Source organism: Homalodisca vitripennis, chromosome 6, assembly GCF_021130785.1.
Source record: "Homalodisca vitripennis isolate AUS2020 chromosome 6, UT_GWSS_2.1, whole genome shotgun sequence".
Lineage (NCBI taxonomy): Eukaryota > Metazoa > Arthropoda > Insecta > Hemiptera > Cicadellidae > Homalodisca > Homalodisca vitripennis.
The window spans coordinates 90075913-90096373 of NC_060212.1; positions in this window are offsets into that span (position 1 = coordinate 90075913).

Genomic DNA, 20461 nt, shown 5'->3' on the forward strand with positions numbered 1-20461 from the left:
CTCGCTTCTAAAGTGGAAGTAAATATTTACACCGAGTGAGTTTCTAATTAATCTGCTAGTAAAGATGCAGTAGAGTAGTTGTCGTCACTCACCATTTGCTAGCGACAGCTGATTCCGGTCTTCCTCTAGATTTACTGTCCCTGTAGCGTTTGACTGATAATTTTAACTTTTGTGTATGTGCTTAGAAATTTAACGGGTAGTGACATACAATCTCTACTGATATACACTTGTATGTATCTCTATTTGAAATTGTAGAATAATTATTGTGGGTCGTACAACAATTTTCAGAATATATATACGTTGTTAATAATATATCGGAGGGGGCGACGGTTGCCTTATGGTCTTTACCGTCGGAGTTGGCGTTAGACATGAGTTAGTTAGAGTTAGCGCTGGTTCAAAATCATACAGTTGGTCAGGTAACGTTGCAAGAGGTAACTAACTACCATAGACTTTTTCCTCCACTCAACATTTTTTCCGTTTTATTAGATTAAACCAATAAAACTAGTAATCGACATTTCATTAATAATAATACAGACATTAAAAATATAAATCTTTAGCTGTATACTGAAAATAAATATTAATAAGTAAAAATAAGTAATATTAAACTTAATCAAATTCCAACCAAAAATAGACTATAAGATCGAAAAACACAAGGAAAAACTAAATATATATTATAAGACAGAATGTTTTCATTTAAACTGTGTTTCTCATTTTACTTTAGTAACCCAGAATAGAATCTCCTCACAAAAGACTACTGCGGAGGTGGGTTTTCCCGCAGGATAGAGCTGCAAGAGGAAAAACCTCCTTTACAAACCGATACAGTTTTATTTAAATTATAAGTATTAAATTAATCCTTAACTTTTTATTTAAAACTTTTCTCTCAATAAAAAAAAAATATACTCGTACATAAATTATTGTGGGTCGTACAACAATTTTTCAGAATATATACGTTGTTAATAATATATCGGAGGGGGGCGACGGTTGCCTTATGGTCTTTACCGTTGGAGTTGGCGTTAGACATGAGTTAGAGTTAGCGCTGGTTCAAATCATACAGTTGGTCAGGTAACGTTGCAAGAGGTAACTAACTACTATAGGACGTTTTCCTCCACTCAACATTTTTTCCGTTTTATTAGATTAAACCAATAAAAACTAGTAATCGACATTTCATTAATAATAATACAGACATTAAAAATATAAATCTTTAGCTGTATACTGAAAATAAGTATTAATAAGTAAAAAATAAGTAATATAAACTTAATCAAATTCCAACCAAAATAGACTATAAGATCGAAAAACACAAGGAAAAACTTAAATATATTATAAGACAGAATGTTTCATTTAAACTGTGTTTCTCATTTTACTTTAGTAACCCAGAATAGAATCTCCTCACAAAAGACTACTGCGGAGGTGGGTTTTCCCGCAGGATAGAGCTGCAAGAGGAAAAACTCCTTTACAAACGATTACAGTTTTATTTAAATTATAAGTATTAAATTAATCCTTAACTTTTTATTTAAACTTTTCTCTCAATAAATAAAAAATATATACTCGTACATACATATGCTTGAAAAGACTTCTTTGCTTCAGAACACTGTACTTTCGGGGTTTGTAATCTACTTTCAGTATAAATGGAAGAGTTAAAATCTATTACAAATAAATGTTTAATTTATGTCCTCTTATAATAATATATTGTACAGTGATGTAGAAAGTTAGTATATAAGTGTTCAATTCCTCCGTTTATTACTTTAGTCACTGTACTGTAAAAATGTCAGATCACAATGCTAAGGAAGCTAACAAGTTTCGAGTACCTTTTCTGTCAACATTCACGACTTTGTTCATTAAGGTGGGTTAAAACAGCGTTTATAGTTTGTCCTCCGTCTCAAGAACCCCAGAGGATTACAAGGCGACCCTTGCACCGCGACGTCTGAAGCCTGGTCTAACTGACGTTACAGTGCCGTTTGACTTATATAGTTGGCCTTAGTCTTGAAATTTTGTATAATTTTTACGTTAAGCTAATGTTTTTGTAATTATTTAAATCTGCAGTTTATTTTATCGAGTTCAAACATGAAGTGAATAATAGATTCCTGACGTATCTTAACATAAAGGTGTCCATGACCAGCTGAACTCTGTAATGTCAGTGTCTTAGACTTTAGTGTAACAAACACTTGATATTAAAGCCAATAAATAGTATTGGCAGAGAATTAGACGTTAGAAATTCTTCACTGGTGCGATATGTACGTAGTAAGTATTGTATAGTTAGTAACATTGTCTTTGCAATCTAAATTACATTTATGATCAAGCACCCTAACGTTAATATATCCTAAAATGTAAATATAAACTAATGTTTCAACCGCATTAGCGAAATTGAGGTGAAAATGCCAAAAGTTGTTTAGTTTCACTGAAGTTAGGAGGGGTTCTGTGACATGCACATACACAAAAATAACTATATAATATTATATTATATATAATTACAAACATTTCTTACAGCATTCACATTTATTTAGGCTGTAATAAATATTTAACACAAAAATTTAATATTTTTTTCCTAAAATAATAGTAAATGAATATAAAATTTGGTAATAGTACTATCTAGATACATCACATAACATCGATTTTTTTTATTCTACTTAAAATTCATCATTTTCCTCGTCTTTACCCAAAACACTTAGTACTATCCTTAGTACTATCTAACTCCCTAAACCTGTTAAAAACACTTTTGCACGAGGCCTCTTGACGCCATTAATAAAAATAAAAAAGATAAACTCATATGGTGGTGACAAATTTTAAGTTTACCTCAGACTATGTATTATAAGAACTTGCTATCGCAAATAAAACGTATAGTCCTGTCAAAGAAAAAATCAACGCGAATATAAATATAGAGTTAGCGGCAAAAAAAAATGCATACATTTACAAAAAAACTCAAATTCAAATTTGCTTACTAGGTCCAACTCCTCAGTTAAGAGTTCAGATTTTTACTAAGAAGTTAAACACCACTCACGCTTTATATTAGAAACTGCACTTAGTCAAAATTTTAGTTAGATGATTTAGTACTGTAATATTGCTTACAAAATTATAGGATATTAAAAACAGAATTTGGAGTGACAACATGAAGCAAGATGATTACGTCACCAGGGTTCACTACGTCTCAAAAATAAATTCTCAATGCTAAATACTTCATCACGTAGTGTGCGCGATATACTATGGCAATATTAAGATGTAAAGTCCAAAATTAATTTCTGCTTTTAGAGATCAGTTTCTTTTTGAAATAACCCAGAGTTCTCTGAATCAACCACACTAGGGTAGAAACGAAACCACCAAGTGTTGGTGTTGTACAGAGACTGTTAGTCCGACTGTGTAGTGTAGGGATGGGCGTGGTGTCGTCAAAAGTGTGGATTACCAACACCTTCAAACTCGATCTTGTCATTGTAGAAAGTTGAAAAATTTTTCAGGCCTATAGCTCAGCTTCTTCATGATATATATCTAGCGGAAAATTAATAGCCAGCTTATTCAAACTACCTTGGGTTCTCCCCATTGATAAAAATGACAAACTACACTCTCTTACTTCTGGTTGTTTAACGCCTATTAACTTGATGAAAACGTGTACTTTTGGAGGATATTTAAATTGTAAAGTAAAGAGGGTTTCTTATTCTTTTGGAAGAAAACAAACATCTTATAAAATTACAATGCATTTGGATGTGCACAAATCTTTATTTAAAGAAACATGCAACCCGACACAAACATTTTTCAATGTTAACACTGTTGCTATGGAGCTAAAATCAAAATTGACAGCAGGATAACAGTGCGCAGAGAGTAAGTTAAATCCCATTGAGTTCCATGCATTACTATCGAACTAGATGATTCCTGTTGGAAATAAAGCTTCCCGTAAGATTGCAAGTATGGTGATCAATTCTCTTTCAAGATTTAATGATTTTCTATTTGTAAATAAAAACATAATAGAAATAATTTTGTTTTTGCTTATATGTATCATTCCATATTCTTTTGAGTGGTTGAAGTTACTGTCCTGTCACGTACAGGTTTGTCTGTGGCAATAGGTTATCCCAGCAAATGTACTTTAGTTTTAAGCTTTAATCAAACCAAGATCCCAAAGGATGATAAACTAATTCCCATAAGACTGACGCTAATTTGTTTGTAGTAGTGACCAATATTACTCATCGGCTAACAAGATTGGGAACTGACGGTGAACTCTGACATTAAAACAAAAGTAAAATAGTTCATATAATTTATTTTATTTTACGTTCAATAAATAATAATTTGCTGGTATTTAGTTTGCTTCCGGACGTAATGACTAAATTAATGAAATAGCTTGAAATAAATAAATCGCGTGGAAAATTTGTCATCCTATATAGTTGGTTTTCAATTATTTTGTAACATATACCGAGGAGTACGCTAATCTACGTGTCGCGCTTTATAAGGTGTCGCTGAAGTTGCATCTAAAATGAAAGTCATGTAGCTCATTTTATTTTCGAAATATCCTACGGAGAGACAGACATGAAACCAAACAGAACTAAGGCAGTAAGTTCACATAAATGCCCAACCAAACCTCATGGAAAGACAAACACCATCATTTAGCTGAAGTTGCCTACTTAGATTTCTATTAGGATAGATTTATATCCCGTTTTTTACAGGACTTTACAATTCATTCTAGAAATATCTGCGGATAGATACAGTACGCTACCGCTAACGCTCAACCAATACATTAGGTGAAACAATATAAGTAAATGTCAAATCTATATATATATAAAAATGAAACTGTTCGTGTGTAACAGCATCACTCACAAACGGCTGGGACGGATTCGCCTAATTTTTTTTTAAATTTGTTCGTCTTGATCTGTAGAAGGTTATAGGATACTTTTTATCCCTTTCCCGATTCAGGATTCCGCACCACTGGTTACAGAAATACCCGTAAGAAATGCATTGCAGCAAACATATGTTATTAAGTGAAAGAGTCTTTTCAAATTTTTAATCAGCTGTTCTTTGTAAACATATATAACGCGACAAAAAAAATTGTTGTTATTTTTTGACAGTAACTAAGTAAACATAAATATTTTTGACGTTTCTATGTAAAACAATCTATATATATATATAAAAATGAATGTTTGTGTGTTTGTCCTTTATGGAATCGTAAACTATTTTAACCGACCATAATGAAAATTTGTATGTACATGTATTTTTCCACAGAGAAGGTTTATATACTATGCCGATTGATGTAATTCGCCACCAGGCAGTGCTGCAAAATATACAAGTTTTCAAAGCGCCTGCACACTAAAAACTGCAATTACGAGACAGTTATGTATTTTAAATAACCAAAACACTATATTGAAGTTATGATGTATATTAGTCTTGAAGATAAATTTCTGATTAAACTTAAAGTTTGAGTGTTAGACCACTTTATAATAAATTACATGTAAGTGTATGATGGCTATAAACATACACAGATTTTCTTGATCGTGGCAACAAGGCAAACTCGACATCGGCTCTGGAAATATAATTCACTTGAACCAGAAATGCACATACACGGGTTAAAGCGTGCGAAGCCGCGTGATACAGCTAGTCTATATATATAAAAAATGAATGTTTGTATGTTTGTCCTTTATGGAATCGTGAACTATTGGACCGATCATGATGAAAATTTGTACGTATATGTATTTTTCCACGGAGAAGGTTTATAAGCTATGCCCATCCCTTTCCCGATTCAGGATTCCGCCCCACTGGTTACAGAAATACCCATAAGAAATGCATTGCAGCAAACATATGTTAAACGTTTGCAATGAAGGAGGAGGAGCTCTTCTTATTGGAATATAAATTTTCTATTATTTCACAAAAGAAAACTCACAATTATCCAATAATTAGTGTATTTTTCACGAGGGCCTTTCGACATCGAAGATGCCATCATCAGGTGTGAATCAAACAATTTAAAAAACAAATATCAGCTGAGTAAAACTAATCAACATTTATATGGTTAAAATTAAAATAAAATGAAATAAATATTAGTATATGTATAAAAGTTTGGGTCAAAAAGAGAATTTAGTTATATTTTAAGGAATGGTGAATTTTGAATCGGTCCAAAAATCATTGTTTAAAATTGTATCTTTTGTGTTTTGTTATGTACATGTTTCATATGCGTCGAGTTCTTCTTGTTTGTGGACTTCTTTTAATAATGTAAAGTTTTTAAATGTGTGGTTTGTTTCAAAAGCATGTTTGGCAATAGCAGATTTATCAGTTTGTCCATATTTATAATATCTTTCGTGTTCTTTAAATCTTTTTTTAATAGTTCTTTTTGTTTGGCCAATATATAAATTTTATCACAATCTTCACAGTTAATTTTGTAAATGCCACTTTTATTTTCATCTAAAATTTTATCTTTTAGGATTTCCAAATTAGGTTATTTATCTTATATGGTGTGTAAAATGTTATGTTTATGTCTTGATGTTTTCTAAATACTTTTTTAATTTCTTTATAAAATGGACCATAACTCATGGATTGCCAGTTTCGTTTTTCTTTTTGTTCACTTTTTAAAGTTGTCTTCGATGTTTTTGATAAATTCTTCTTTTGTTTCTTTAATAAAACTGTCAATTAATTTAGTTGAGTATCCATTGAAAGCTGCTATACTTTTTATGTTTATTATTTCCTTCATGTATTCATCGTGTTTTAAAGGTGTTGTTAAGTAATCTATTAATCATTGTGTGGAAAGCAGCTCTTTTTTGGGAGGGTGGATGGTTCGAATCGTGTGGTATGTATCTGTTGTTGCAAGTGGGTTTTTCTGTAAATGTCATATTCTATGTCGTCATTATTCCTTTTTCACTAATACATCTAAAAATGGCAATGATGAATTAGTTTCAATTTCACAAGTAAATGTTAATAGTCGGATAAAATGTATTTAGTTGATTAATAAAATTTTGAAGGTCTTGGTTTTTGTTAAAATATGGCGAAAAATGTCATCAACATAACGCAACCACACTCTGGGGAAATAAGTCATATTTTGTTTTCGCGCGTTTGATTCAAATTTTGCTTAGGAAAATGTTTGCAATAAAGCATGATAAAGGGTTCCCCATTGCTGTTCCTTCAATTTGTTGATAGAACTGATTTTTCGAATTGAAAAAGTGAATATAGAATAAATGTTCTAATCTTACCAAAAAGTTCAAAAAACTTCAAGAAAATAAAGAGTCAACTGAATGCGTTCAGCATAATGCATCTTCAGACAAGATTCTAGTTCAAAACTTATCATCTGAGGCATTCACAAATGATGAAATGAAACTTCTAGAAAAGGTTTTAAATACAACCTACCATCTAAAAACTACAAAGAGGATCTTTTTGTTAATGTTGAAACCAGCATAAATATCTGAACAATGACGATTAAAAGTGCAATTAGATCAGAACTCTCCCAAATTTTGTCAAATCATAAATTTTCCAAGACTTGTAATGGAGCAAAAAAAGGCGAACTTTGAACATAAAATAATTAAAAATTTAAGAAAAAAGGACGTTTTCTATCTCAAAGCTGACAAAAGTAATACTGTAGTCATTATGAATAAAACAGATTATTACAGTCGAGCTCAAGATATGCTTTCAGAAGGTCCTTACGTTAAAACCACAAAAAATCCTCTGAATAAATTCATTGAATCGATGGTTACAACTTTAAAAAGAATGCCAATTGCTTATGAACAAAGTATTATGCAAAAGACTAACAGTTTCAAATCCATGTTTACCACGTTTATATTGCTTACCTAAGATCCATAAGCCAGGGAACAAAATGAGACCAATAGTATCATGTATAAACTCTCCCACATACTTATTATCTAAATGGTTAGTTCAACGATTTGAAAAATTTTTCACAGCCTCCAAGTCTTACTGTTAAAGACAGAAATCAGTTTTATCGGACATGACTAAATCTATTAAAATTACCAGTGAAGAATATTTAGTTTCATTTGACGTTACTTCTTTGTATCCCAATGTCCCTATGAAATGCACGTTAAATATTATCAAGGAATGGTTAATATCAATAGATTTAACACAAGACGAAATTAAGGAATACATAATGTTAACTGATTTATGCATGTCTCAAACCACTTTTCAATTCGAAAATCAGTTCTATCAACAAATTGAAGGAACAGCAATGGGGAACCCTTTATCATGCTTTATTTGCAAACCATTTTCCTAGCAAAATTTGAATCAAACGCGAAACAAAATATGACTTATTTCCCCCAGAGTGTGGTTGCGTTATGTTGATGACATTTTCGCCATATTTAACAAAAACCAAGACCTTCAAAATTTTATTAATCAACTAAATACATTTTATCCGACTATTAAATATACTTGTGAAAATTGAAACTAATTCATCATTGCCATTTTTAGATGTAATTAGTGAAAAGGAATAATGACGACATAGAATATGACATTTACAGAAAACCCACTTGCAACAACAGATACATACCACACGATTCGAACCATCCACCCTCCCAAAAAAGAGCTGCTTTCCACACAATGATTAATAGATTACTTACAACACCTTTTAAAACACGATGAATACATGAAGGAAATAATAAACATAAAAAGTATAGCAGCTTTCAATGGATACTCAACTAAATTAATTGACAGTTTATTAAAGAAACAAAAGAAGAATTTATCAAAAACATCGAAGACAACTTTAAAAAGTGAACAAAAAGAAAAACGAAACTGGCAATCCATGAGTTATGGTCCATTTTATAAAGAAATTAAAAAAAGTATTTAGAAAACATCAAGACATAAACATAACATTTTACACACCATATAAGATAAATAACCTAATTGGAAATCCTAAAGATAAAATTTTAAGATGAAAATAAAAGTGGCATTTACAAAATTAACTGTGAAGATTGTGATAAAATTTATATTGGCCAAACAAAAAGAACTATTAAAAAAAAAAGATTTAAAGAACACGAAAGATATTATAAATATGGACAAACTGATAAATCTGCTATTGCCAAACATGCTTTTGAAACAAACCACACATTTAAAAACTTTACATTATTAAAAGAAGTCCACAAACAAGAAGAACTCGACGCATATGAAACATTGTACATAACAAAACACAAAGATACAATTTTTTAAACAATGATTTTGGACCGATTCAAAATTCACCATTCCTTAAAATATAACTAAATTCTCTTTTTGACCCAAACTTTTATACATATACTAATATTTATTTCATTTTATTTTAATTTTTAACCATATAAATGTTGATAGTTTTACTCAGCTGATATTTTGTTTTTAAATTGTTGATTCACACCTGATGATGGCATCTTCGATGTCGAAAGGCCTCGTGAAAAATACACTAATTATTGGATAATTGTGAGTTTTCTTTTGTGAAATAATAGAAAAATATGTTAACGTCTTTTCAAATTTTTAATCAGCTGTTCTTTGTAAACATATATTACACTTATAGTTTTAAAGCCATAGAGTAAGCTTAAGAGAAACGACAAATTTTGTTTAAACTGTTTTTGCAATCACTGTTAAACATAGACTTTACTACTATCCAGATAATACAATTCAAATTTGACGTAAAAATTTCACCTTTAACTGCAATATTTATTTAATATAAACCATGCTCATGCTTGATCAGAAGAGTAATGCAGATATCATAATTACTATCTTACGTTGGCTACAAATATAAAGAATGTTATAAAATCAACCTTAGTTGTTTTTTTTTGACAGAAGTATGGTTCTCAAAACTCCGTGTGTACATATTCTCTCGATCGAGACAACAAAGCAAGCTCAATCGTGGCATCGGAGATATAACTAATTTAATCTAAAATTTATTATAGTAAAAAAAAAAAATTACTAAGTAATATAAGGACTTCGGTTCTTAAGATTTGCGTGCGAAGCCGTGGGTAACAGCTAGATAGAGGCAGGAATATGGTACATACCTTCATAATACGCCCAAAAGGCTCACGATGGAACGACTATCAATTATCTCAGCAATGTTTAGAATGTGATAGAAAAAGAATAAGTGAATATAGTGTACTGTTTTCAACGGGAAATTGCGTGCGAAGCCGCGGGCAACTTTTTGCAAAAAATTATTGAAATGCGCAGCAAAGCGCGCCGGGGCCCGCTAGTAAATATATAAAAATGAATGTTTGTGTGTTTGTCCTTTATAAACTCAGAAACTATTGGACCGATCATTATGAAAATTTGTATTTATTTGTATTTTTCTATGTAGAAGGTTATATGCAATGCCCATTGATGTAACTCACCACCAGGCTGTACTGCAAGATATAAAAGTTATCAACGCGCCTGCACATTATAAACTGCAATTACGACACAGTTACGTATATTAAATAGCCAAACACTATTTGAAGGCAAAGAAATATACGGGCAAAGCTTTAAGAGACGCGTGCGAAGCAGCGGGAAACAGCTAGTGTACTTTTAAAAGCAAGACCAACTAGATGTTTTCCTTTCAAATAACATAACCCTCTTCCACATAATATTTGTAATATATATATATATATATATATATATATATATATATATATATATATATATATATATTTAAAGTATTCTACGATTAGCTGGAATTAATTAGGAAAACAGGTTTCATGATTTAAGTATATATATTATTTGATGATGTAAGTATATATTGTATGATTGAGTACTAGTAAAAATCAATATGCAAAACCATTGTTTTTTTTCTTATCCGTGACTTGTCAAAGGTAAATTCACTTTGGTTATATTTTGTATGTATTTCGTTTGAATTTAGATACAAAGGTAGACAGCATACTTGGTGTTCTTTTATCTTTTATCTTAGGTAGGGTTGAGTGTTCTTTATCTTGATTTCAGAATAGTTATTAATATAAATTGGTTATTGATCAACGTAATAAAGAATTTCTATTAAGCTTTTACTTTGATTTAAAGTTCACTGCAAAGTTAAGGTAAGTTTCTTACTTTTTTACTTTCATCCAACATCGTGTGGATTAAGTTCTATACTTAATTTTAACCCTTCGACGCACCGCAACGTACGCCGTACGTCTAGTGTTTACCGCTGAACTCGGCCCGTGACGTACGCTGTACGCATCGCGCAGTCCGATCTTATAACGAATACATTTCGGTTATTTTCTGTGTAATACATTCGAGTTATACATCGTTGGAAAGAAGATGAAATGAACTATCGGTGTATCGATACCTATGTATCGAAAGCCGTTCAACATGTAGTTTATAGTAGACGAAAAACATCGATCAAGGTGGCGCTTGTTGTCAGCGGTTTCTAACTACGCAATTTACTGTGAAACGACTTTGTCTGCTGGCATGACGATGTTATTGTTTGTGTTTAGCTGTTTATTTGAATTGTAGTAGAATATAATAAGAATATCGGGGGTGTGGACCTTAGAGATCAAATGCTAGAGAACTATCTACTGGAAAGGAAAAGATGTACTAAATGGTACATGAAAGTCTTCAAGCGTATGCTAAACATTACAATTCTGAACTCATACATCATTTGGAAGTCAAAACACAACAATATTGATCACTTAACATTTAGATTAGGCCTAGTAAAAGAAATGTTGAAAAGATTTCAACAAGAGGTACCAAGAACAGCTCAAGGCAGACCATCCACTGAGCCTCCACCAATGGGCCTAACTGAAAGACATTTTATTGAAAAGATTCCACCAACTGGGAAAAAAGCAAAGCCTCAAAGGAGATATGTGGTTTGCTACAAACATGGCAGAAGAAGGGACACAATCTACTGGTGTCCCCAATGTGAGGCTGGCCCTTGCCTAGTGGACTGCTTCAAGACATATAACACAGTTGCAAATTTCTAATATAAGTACAGCAAATAACTTCCAGTAAAAATGTCTTAAAAATTTTTGTAATGGTATTTTGTACATGTTTGTATGGGTATACTTATATTTTAGCAATATAATCACTTTTACAAGAATAGCCTTAATAGAAAATCATTTAATGTATGTATAGGTAATGTTGTCACAAAACTGTGAAAAACAAGAAATTAAGTGGGCCACTTAGGGGGTGTTCAGTTCAAATTAAATAGTGCGTTGAAGGGTTAAGAAAAAGACTCTCAGTTAATATTTTTATTGTATCGTAATACATAACTAGAAACGTTGTGAGTTCTTCAGATTGACAAGTATACTCTCCCTACCATGACTGACACATTTTTCACTCGTAGATTTGGTACTTCATGGCATGGTTGCACGTACCCAGGGTTAGTGGTGGAGGTGATGGTCATGGTGATGCTAATAGATGGATCTACTCTTCGACGTCGTCGTACTCGTCCATTGCTGCAGACAACCTTGAGCCTGGATCCGCTTCCATCGAGTGGTATTAGGCTGGCCTGCGTTTGCTGGGACGATGGTGTACTGAGTTCCTCCCTGTCTCCAATTGGCATATTTTTTCGTTGACGAAAGGGGGGTTGGCAGGGTATTGTTTCCAGGAACATTATCTGTGGCAGCTTCTGGGTAAATAGCGTGGTCTAATGGGCTGCTGCAGGTTCTTTAACTTTTCCTGCAACAGAAAATTTGTAGTGATGGTATAATGAATTCAAAAGTCGAGCGATCGTTCTGTTTATCTTCACTTGTCATGTGTAGTTCTAATTCCTTTACTTTCACGATTTAAATTAACACGTGTTTACACTACGACACAGAACGTGAGAAAAAGTAATAATAAATAAGAATATACAGAATAATCAAATGCCAAAGAAAAACGCATGTAAAAAAAACGAAACAAAGTGAAATGTCGCATAACATCATACCGAGTATCAGCTGATACTGATACGACAATGGGACAACGCACACGGTGATGGGAGAAGCGGAATGGTGTAACGGTCCACACGGCCTGGCTTGCCATGATGCCTCGTACTATAATGAATATTCTTATCGTAGGATCACTGTGGCGCACGTTGGCACAAGGAATAAAATGAGTTTCAAAATCCTAGTGTTTAATATTCATGCTATGCATTTCAAATTAATTTTTTAACTTTTAAACAAAAGTAAAATAAATGCTATGTGGCACTGCATATCTTAGCTATTTATGAGAGGAGATATTTCGAGCAATATCGCTCTTACCAGCATTATATACTGAGGTTCTATATTGATTCGTAAAAATTAGCCTAATCGGTATTTTCGACATATGTCTGATTTATCGAGCTTGTATAAAACCTCAAACCTGAATAAATGCATTTGAAACACTTAAAGCGTGTTGTTTGTACATCCCATCAATTAGGAATAGAGAAAATTTAATTTTTTAAAACTAACAAAATGGTGGGTTTTTCAACTCTCAAACCACCATGCTGCATTCTTCGTGACGCCCTGAAAGGAGATATTGTAGGAGGAAAGCCTTATGGAAAGCAAAGAACAACAGTTGCCTTCTTTCAACCGAGTTTAGTTTCATTATTACTATGCATCCGTAAATTTTCCATTGCCCATTGTCATATTTTTAAAGCTTTTTAACGGTTCTATAGGGTTTCTGCATTTTTTTCAGTGTCAGGAAATTCTTCTTCAAGATTCAATCCGAAGTTGCAGATATCAGTTTTAGTTTGTTTTGTATTTGAAGGTATGTTTTCTAAGATAGAACCGTTAACTTAGTACAAGCCAACATAACACGAGGACGAGATGCATCTTATATTTGGCAGCTGATGCACTATTAGTAGCCCACTTTCCTTTGCTCGTAACCAAAAATACATGTTTTATAACAAAATCTTGTTTGACGTAAATTTAGAAACTTATTCTGCAAACAATCCACACTCAATTCTAATTAACTTTAAGAAGATTATCAACCAATACTACGAAATATTGACATTAATGTCAAGTGTATCGACCAAACATAGCTAAAGTTTTTCTTCTGACACGTCAATACTAGGCAGCCTACGATACGCTAAATGTACCTCACTGTTTTAACCACCAACACATTGAAAATTAACAAATATTTATACATTTTGTATAAAAAACTAATCATTGGTTTAATGTACTTTTCATATTAGTTTTCTTGCTTTTTCAAGTGTATACAAATAATTTGATCTTAACTATGACGATTATAGTTTATACGAAAAATAATTAATTGTTACTCCATACATGTATGTTTTTGTATCAATTAGGGACTTTATAACCAAAATCAAATTGAGGGACCATATATAATAATATGCATCGTTAATTCGTTACATAAGAAGATCTTTTAGTAAATTTTTATATAAGTTATAAATTCTATAAACAAGTTATTTATTTATAAATCACTTCATTTAAGATTCTGCTACATTTACAGTTGAAATTTATTCACTAAACTATGATTACCAATAATGAGACCAATATCCTAAAATTTGTTCAACAAACTCGTCTCACTTTACTTCCCGATAGTATTTTAATTTTAAAATTGTGAAATAAACTAAATATGCTATTTGACTTGCTGACAATTCATTTTAATTCCATACTTTTTGTCACCCACCAAGATATTAAATTAAACAATACTCTCCGTTTAATATTAAATAAAATTTATAATACATCATACAGTTGTATTCTAAAAAATCATTAAGCAAGTTTATGGTCATATGATATATGATACATTGCAAACATAATAATTTGTGGAAATAATATGAAACTACCATCGGAATTGGTAACTAAGACTAGAAATTGAACTTTGCCATTCTGTATGTATGGTATATTTTTCGGAATCCTTTAGAAGTGCCTGTAAGTAACACTCTCTTACAATTTCAAACATTTTATTAATATGTCGAATTACAGTATATATAGATGAAGAAAATGGAATTGGACTTTTAGCACGTGATGAGGGATGACAAAACACTGTACTGCACTGGGTAAAAAGTTACTTACGGTTGAGAAGAGAGATATTTTCAGACAGACTGATGACTATTGGTACGACTGTATACAGCTGCATCTTTCTCTTACAGCTGAACAAATCTTCAAGTTGTGTAACTTTAATTGAACAGATACACCATAATGTGAATATCTATCTAGACTCAGAAACTATTTGAATGATCATTATGAAAATGTTTGCGTAAATGTATTTTTCCACGTAAAAGGTTTATATGCTATGTCCATTAACGTAACTCACCACCAGGTTATCAAAACGCCTGTTCATTATCTTAACACGATCCAGAGTTTTAACCTTTATAAAATTAATACTTTCACTTTTATAGTACCATTCTTTAGGCGTAATTTTTGGAAAAAACTTTGCGCATTAATTGAAACGATGACTTTTGATAACATAACCTTTAAATCAACAAGCTTTCTTAATTGACAAAAGTTACCATAAATATGATATCAATTACAATTATGTTATATTTTGCAGTCTTATACACTATTATAATAATATATCACTTGCGAATTATTCAAATTATGTAACTGATAGTTAAATGTGCACAAACGACACGGTCTGTAACAAGGTGGACGGCCTTGGGGGTGTGGACTTAATGATAATGACCCGCTCTGAATACATTTTGCAGCTTTTGTTATAGCTAAATTTATTTAGTTGTGAGACCAAACTGGTTATTAAAATTATTTGATAATTATCCATCAACTTGATAAAATAAACACAGTTCACAATTAAGGTACTCAGTGTAGAATCCACAGCCAATTCCTACCATCCTCTCAAGATATTATGAATTTACAAGATTTTCCAACTAAAGAATATTGCATTTTTTATGTTGAAGTTTCGGGATTTGGCTTTACGATGTGTGTACTGGCATTAGATAAATTTTAATTTTAACTAACTTTATTTCACTACATAATACTTGGTTTAGTAGTAACCTTTTCTCAACAGACGACATGCAAATATTAGTGTTAGCGACGTATTGAAACTTTTTAGTCGAACATCGACGTCGTCAACAAATTTCTATAACAGATACTTTGAAATCGACAATGTAAGAGCCGGTGACACTGACAGCCATGTTGATTTTAGTTCCATAAGAATACTGATTTCAAATACTTTTACCACTTTATTTTAGCCATAAATTCATATTAGTTGTCTAATTTTGAACATAACTAATAGGTATACCGCTTTTTAGGTTTTTCCTATATTTTTATTAGTAATTCATATCAAATACACTGTTATTAGTGCATACTTTAAATATTAAACAAGTGCAACTTTTCAAGAAATCACAACAGCGTCTGGTTGTACATGTTAAAATAAGAAAATTATCACAGATAATTTGACTAAAAAACTTTATTGTTTTAAGTGTTGGATTTCTTTTATGCGGCAAACTATAGTATCTCAATGGTTCTTAACTTCACATTCAATTATTGAAAATGTTATCAATAACATCAATAATGACAAATAATTTTATAATTTTCCACATTTCCGAAATTGTGTTTTGACATTAGTGTCTTTCACCATTTGAAATGTAATAGAGACCTTTTAATGTAATAAAGAAACCTTTTAGAAAGTAAATAATCTCTTCGGATGTTATCTGTCAAATTATAATACACGTACAACGAAAAAAATGCATTGTAGATTGCATTACCGACTGTCCATAAAACAGCATGATAATGCTGAATTATATATATATCATTACATTCTAATAAATGTTTGAATATTTTTTGAACTTTAATATTAGTTTCGAAACTGTAAAATTCCCAATTGATTTTCAAGCTTTTTCTCAGTGGAAGTAACTGTATACTATGTGAGTTTGTAATTACCTCAAAGTGACGACGAAGTAGGATGTTTACTTGTATGCAATTGCCTCCTATACACGACAGGTCTGGTATCATATGGTACTTACAGAAACCATATTTTTCCAGTATTTGTAAATATTAGACTTACGATAAAAACTTTACTAATTGATAAACATTCAAACAATGTAAAGATGGATTAAGCACGATTCCCGCACATGATATAAATTACAATGTTGACATTTCTTACTTTTGCTGGTTTGGCATAAACAGTTTGAACGTACTTATGAAGAGAGCATCTCAGATAAGTAACATCTTTTATTTGGTTATTTAATTTTTAACAGTTACTAATTAACTCTTTCATGTCTTATTAAGTATTCGGTAATACAGATAATTTTTTACTTTTGTCATTTATAAACCACAAAGTAATATTGTATTGATTATAAATAATTTATTAAGATGCTGTTAAAAGACATTTTAAACTATAATAATCGACCTATGAGTGTCACAGTTGGCTGATGGGAGTATCTAAATTTATTTATTTATCAACGGTTCCACCATTTTTACATTAAAATACTTATTTGCTATATATTAACATTTCAAGACAGCTTAAATATCTTACAAAAATTACATAAAACAATGCAACAGTAATAGTTAGATGATAATGAGTAGCACTTATTCATTGAGTAAACTATCATAGCAACAGGTGACCAAATACTTATAAATAATACATGGTTATATAAAATACTTATAGTCTGCAATAATAATCATATACAACTAGAAAACAACAATGAGAACAATAATAATTATAATAACAACAATAACAAAGCTAACAGATAACAAGATGACAGTTTAAGCGTAACAATGAGATAATGCAACAAGTAATTAGTGAGGACATCTATATCATATACAACCGAAAGAGAATAATCATATACAAGTAGAAAGCAACAATAAGAACAATAATAATAATAATAATAATAACAACAATAACAAAGCTAACAGATAACAAGATGACAGTTTAAGCGTAACAATGAGAAAATGCAACAAGTAATCAGTGAGAATAAAGGGTATAGAAACATGTCTGTATAAAATATTACAAACTTAACAAAGCAACCATAACAAAGATTTTATAAGTAATAATTAACGACAAAAATAACAAAAATAAATATTTACAGTGAATTGAAAACACAAAGCTATGAGGATATAGGATAATAAATTGCTGGTAAGAAAGAGGATTTGGGATTTGGGAATGTAAAGGTAAAGCATGCGTTGATGTAGTGGTTCTTTATAGTTATGATCATCATCTCCCCGCCTGTGCACAATCTTATAAAAACACAATGAGCGACAGAGATGAGTATAAAAGTGAGTGTTTGTACTGTAAAATATATCAGGCCAGATGATTAATTTTCTATATAGGAATAACACTTGTTTTTGGAATTTAAAATCTTTTAACTTTAAAAATATTTGACACCTCGTACACAATCCTCTTACACATGAACTGAGTCTGAATTAACTGCTGAAACTAAATAAATAAACATACTAAAACTAAATAAACATACTAAATTAATTTCCTACTATATTAATCTAGATAAAATGTAGACCTTAAAATATAAAATACTGACGTTAAAAAAAATAATTTCAGTTTTACAACACTGTTCCGAATGTAATAAACTTTTATTACATATGTAGTTTCCAGTGAGCTAAAATCACTGGGCATATAAAACGTGTGATTGCGACGATCACTGTTTCTCCTGTCACTGTTTCTTAAATGCAAACAGTGAAAAATTGAAATACATTATTTTAAGCTAATAACATAGTAAAATCTATTTTAATTCGCATAATAAAGTAATATTTTATCTTCGTCAGTTATTTAAAATTGAATAATAGTAAGTTAAACATTTATAATATTAAAAATAGAATTAAAGCAAGTCTACTGTTCCTTATAGCCTGGCACATCAGCTTTCAGAGATTCAATTTCTGACATTGAATTCTGGATAGCAACGTCAAGTGTGGCAGAAACCATCTCTGATACTTGGTTGACCACCAGATGAATAACACGTAGAATGGCGCTATCATCGGGAAGTGTAGTCTTTAATACATCAATGGTTGCCGCAGCTTGCTTACCAAAGTGACCTGATAAGACAGGATGAGATAGTGCTCGCTAGCTAGTCGGCTTGTGAAACAATCAGGTCTATCGACATACCAAAGAGGAATACAAAATGACACAATAACCTCTTGAATCGACTAATAACGGCCACGAATTTAAACGATTGGCGAGCACAACAAATGAGAAAATTATTCTATTGCTCAAATTGTATAATGACCTTATTTTATTGTGTTATTTTTTGTATTATCCCAGAGAAGTGAAAGTTACATGAGGAAAGAGTTACACTTATGTCGTAGACCTCGAATGTTGAAGAACAGTTTTATCCCCACATGGAAACTGTGTTACCCATGTAAGCTCAATTATCTTACAAGACAAAACCCCACCTTCATGCTAATCCTCTAATATTAAAGAATTGTTTAGCTATTTAGTTATTGTTTATTTGGAATTTACACTGCAAAGATCATAGTAAATAGGTGGCTTCGCAAATCTTTTTCACATTATGGACATGGAATTCGCACTCACAAAGAATGGAGGTTAAGCGGGCAACGTTGATATTCGCATTACTGCCACCTTTACTGCCTCGCTCATTATATCCACTAACATGTGACGGCAAATACTGCATCTTTGATGAGAGATTATTTTAAACTCACAGATTTTCCGGACCGGAAAAAACATAGTGTTTCAATAATTTAAATATAAATTAGTGATAGGTAGTTATAACACTGCCTATTGCTGCACTCATACTTAAACAAACCCTAGTCAAACGGACCCTATTGACAAATAGATCATTATATTATACCTAGTCTTTTCTAGGAATACTTAAAATGGAAATCCTCACTTTATACTGAAAAAAACTCTGTAATATTTTTTTAGTTATACATACAGTTTATAAATTTCTGAAATTATTTTGCTCTGATAAAAATCTGTTCTATTTTATGTTTATAAGTATGTCCATATTATTAAGTGAAAGATACTATTTTAAATACATTTCATGATCTTTTGGATAGTTATTTATGTTGCTTGGAAAACTTAAATGCTATTTATATACATATTATAATAGTGAGTATATTATTTTTAATCACAGAAAATGTAGATATATCTGATTTATTGAAAAATCTGTGTATTTAATCGAGAAGCGGAATTTTCTCAAGATCGCAGGTACCGGACTGAATGTTATGGATGAAATCATTTCAGGAAAATTTTAAACTCTACATATCCTATCATTTTAATATGCTAAGTACTAGGTAACCCTGTCGTTAAGTTTTATTGCAAATACACTGCAATAAATGCTGGCTTATTATAAACAATACAGTAGGAGTTACTATTCCAACTAAGGAAACCCAACAATAAATAATTTTAGAAAACATAATGAATTAAAGAATAGTCCGAATCAAACATTACCGTTTCTGGTGATTAACACTAAAACTGCTATCTATGAGAAATTGACAATTATCTGGGTCTACAATTAGATTTGTAAATATTGTATCTGATTGAGCGTTAGCAAAGTTATCACTCTAGGGGAACAATCCCTTTTGTTTGTCTGTCTACACGATATCTTTAAAACGAATTGGCCTATAAACATAAAATTTAGCTTGAAACCTCACCTCTATAATATATTGGCAACACTCGTACCTCTTAATAGTACAAATACTATAAAATGTTTTGTAATATTTAAAAAGAATTATTTTATTTACTCTACGGTATATAGGGACACACTGAACAACTGTAAAATAGATTA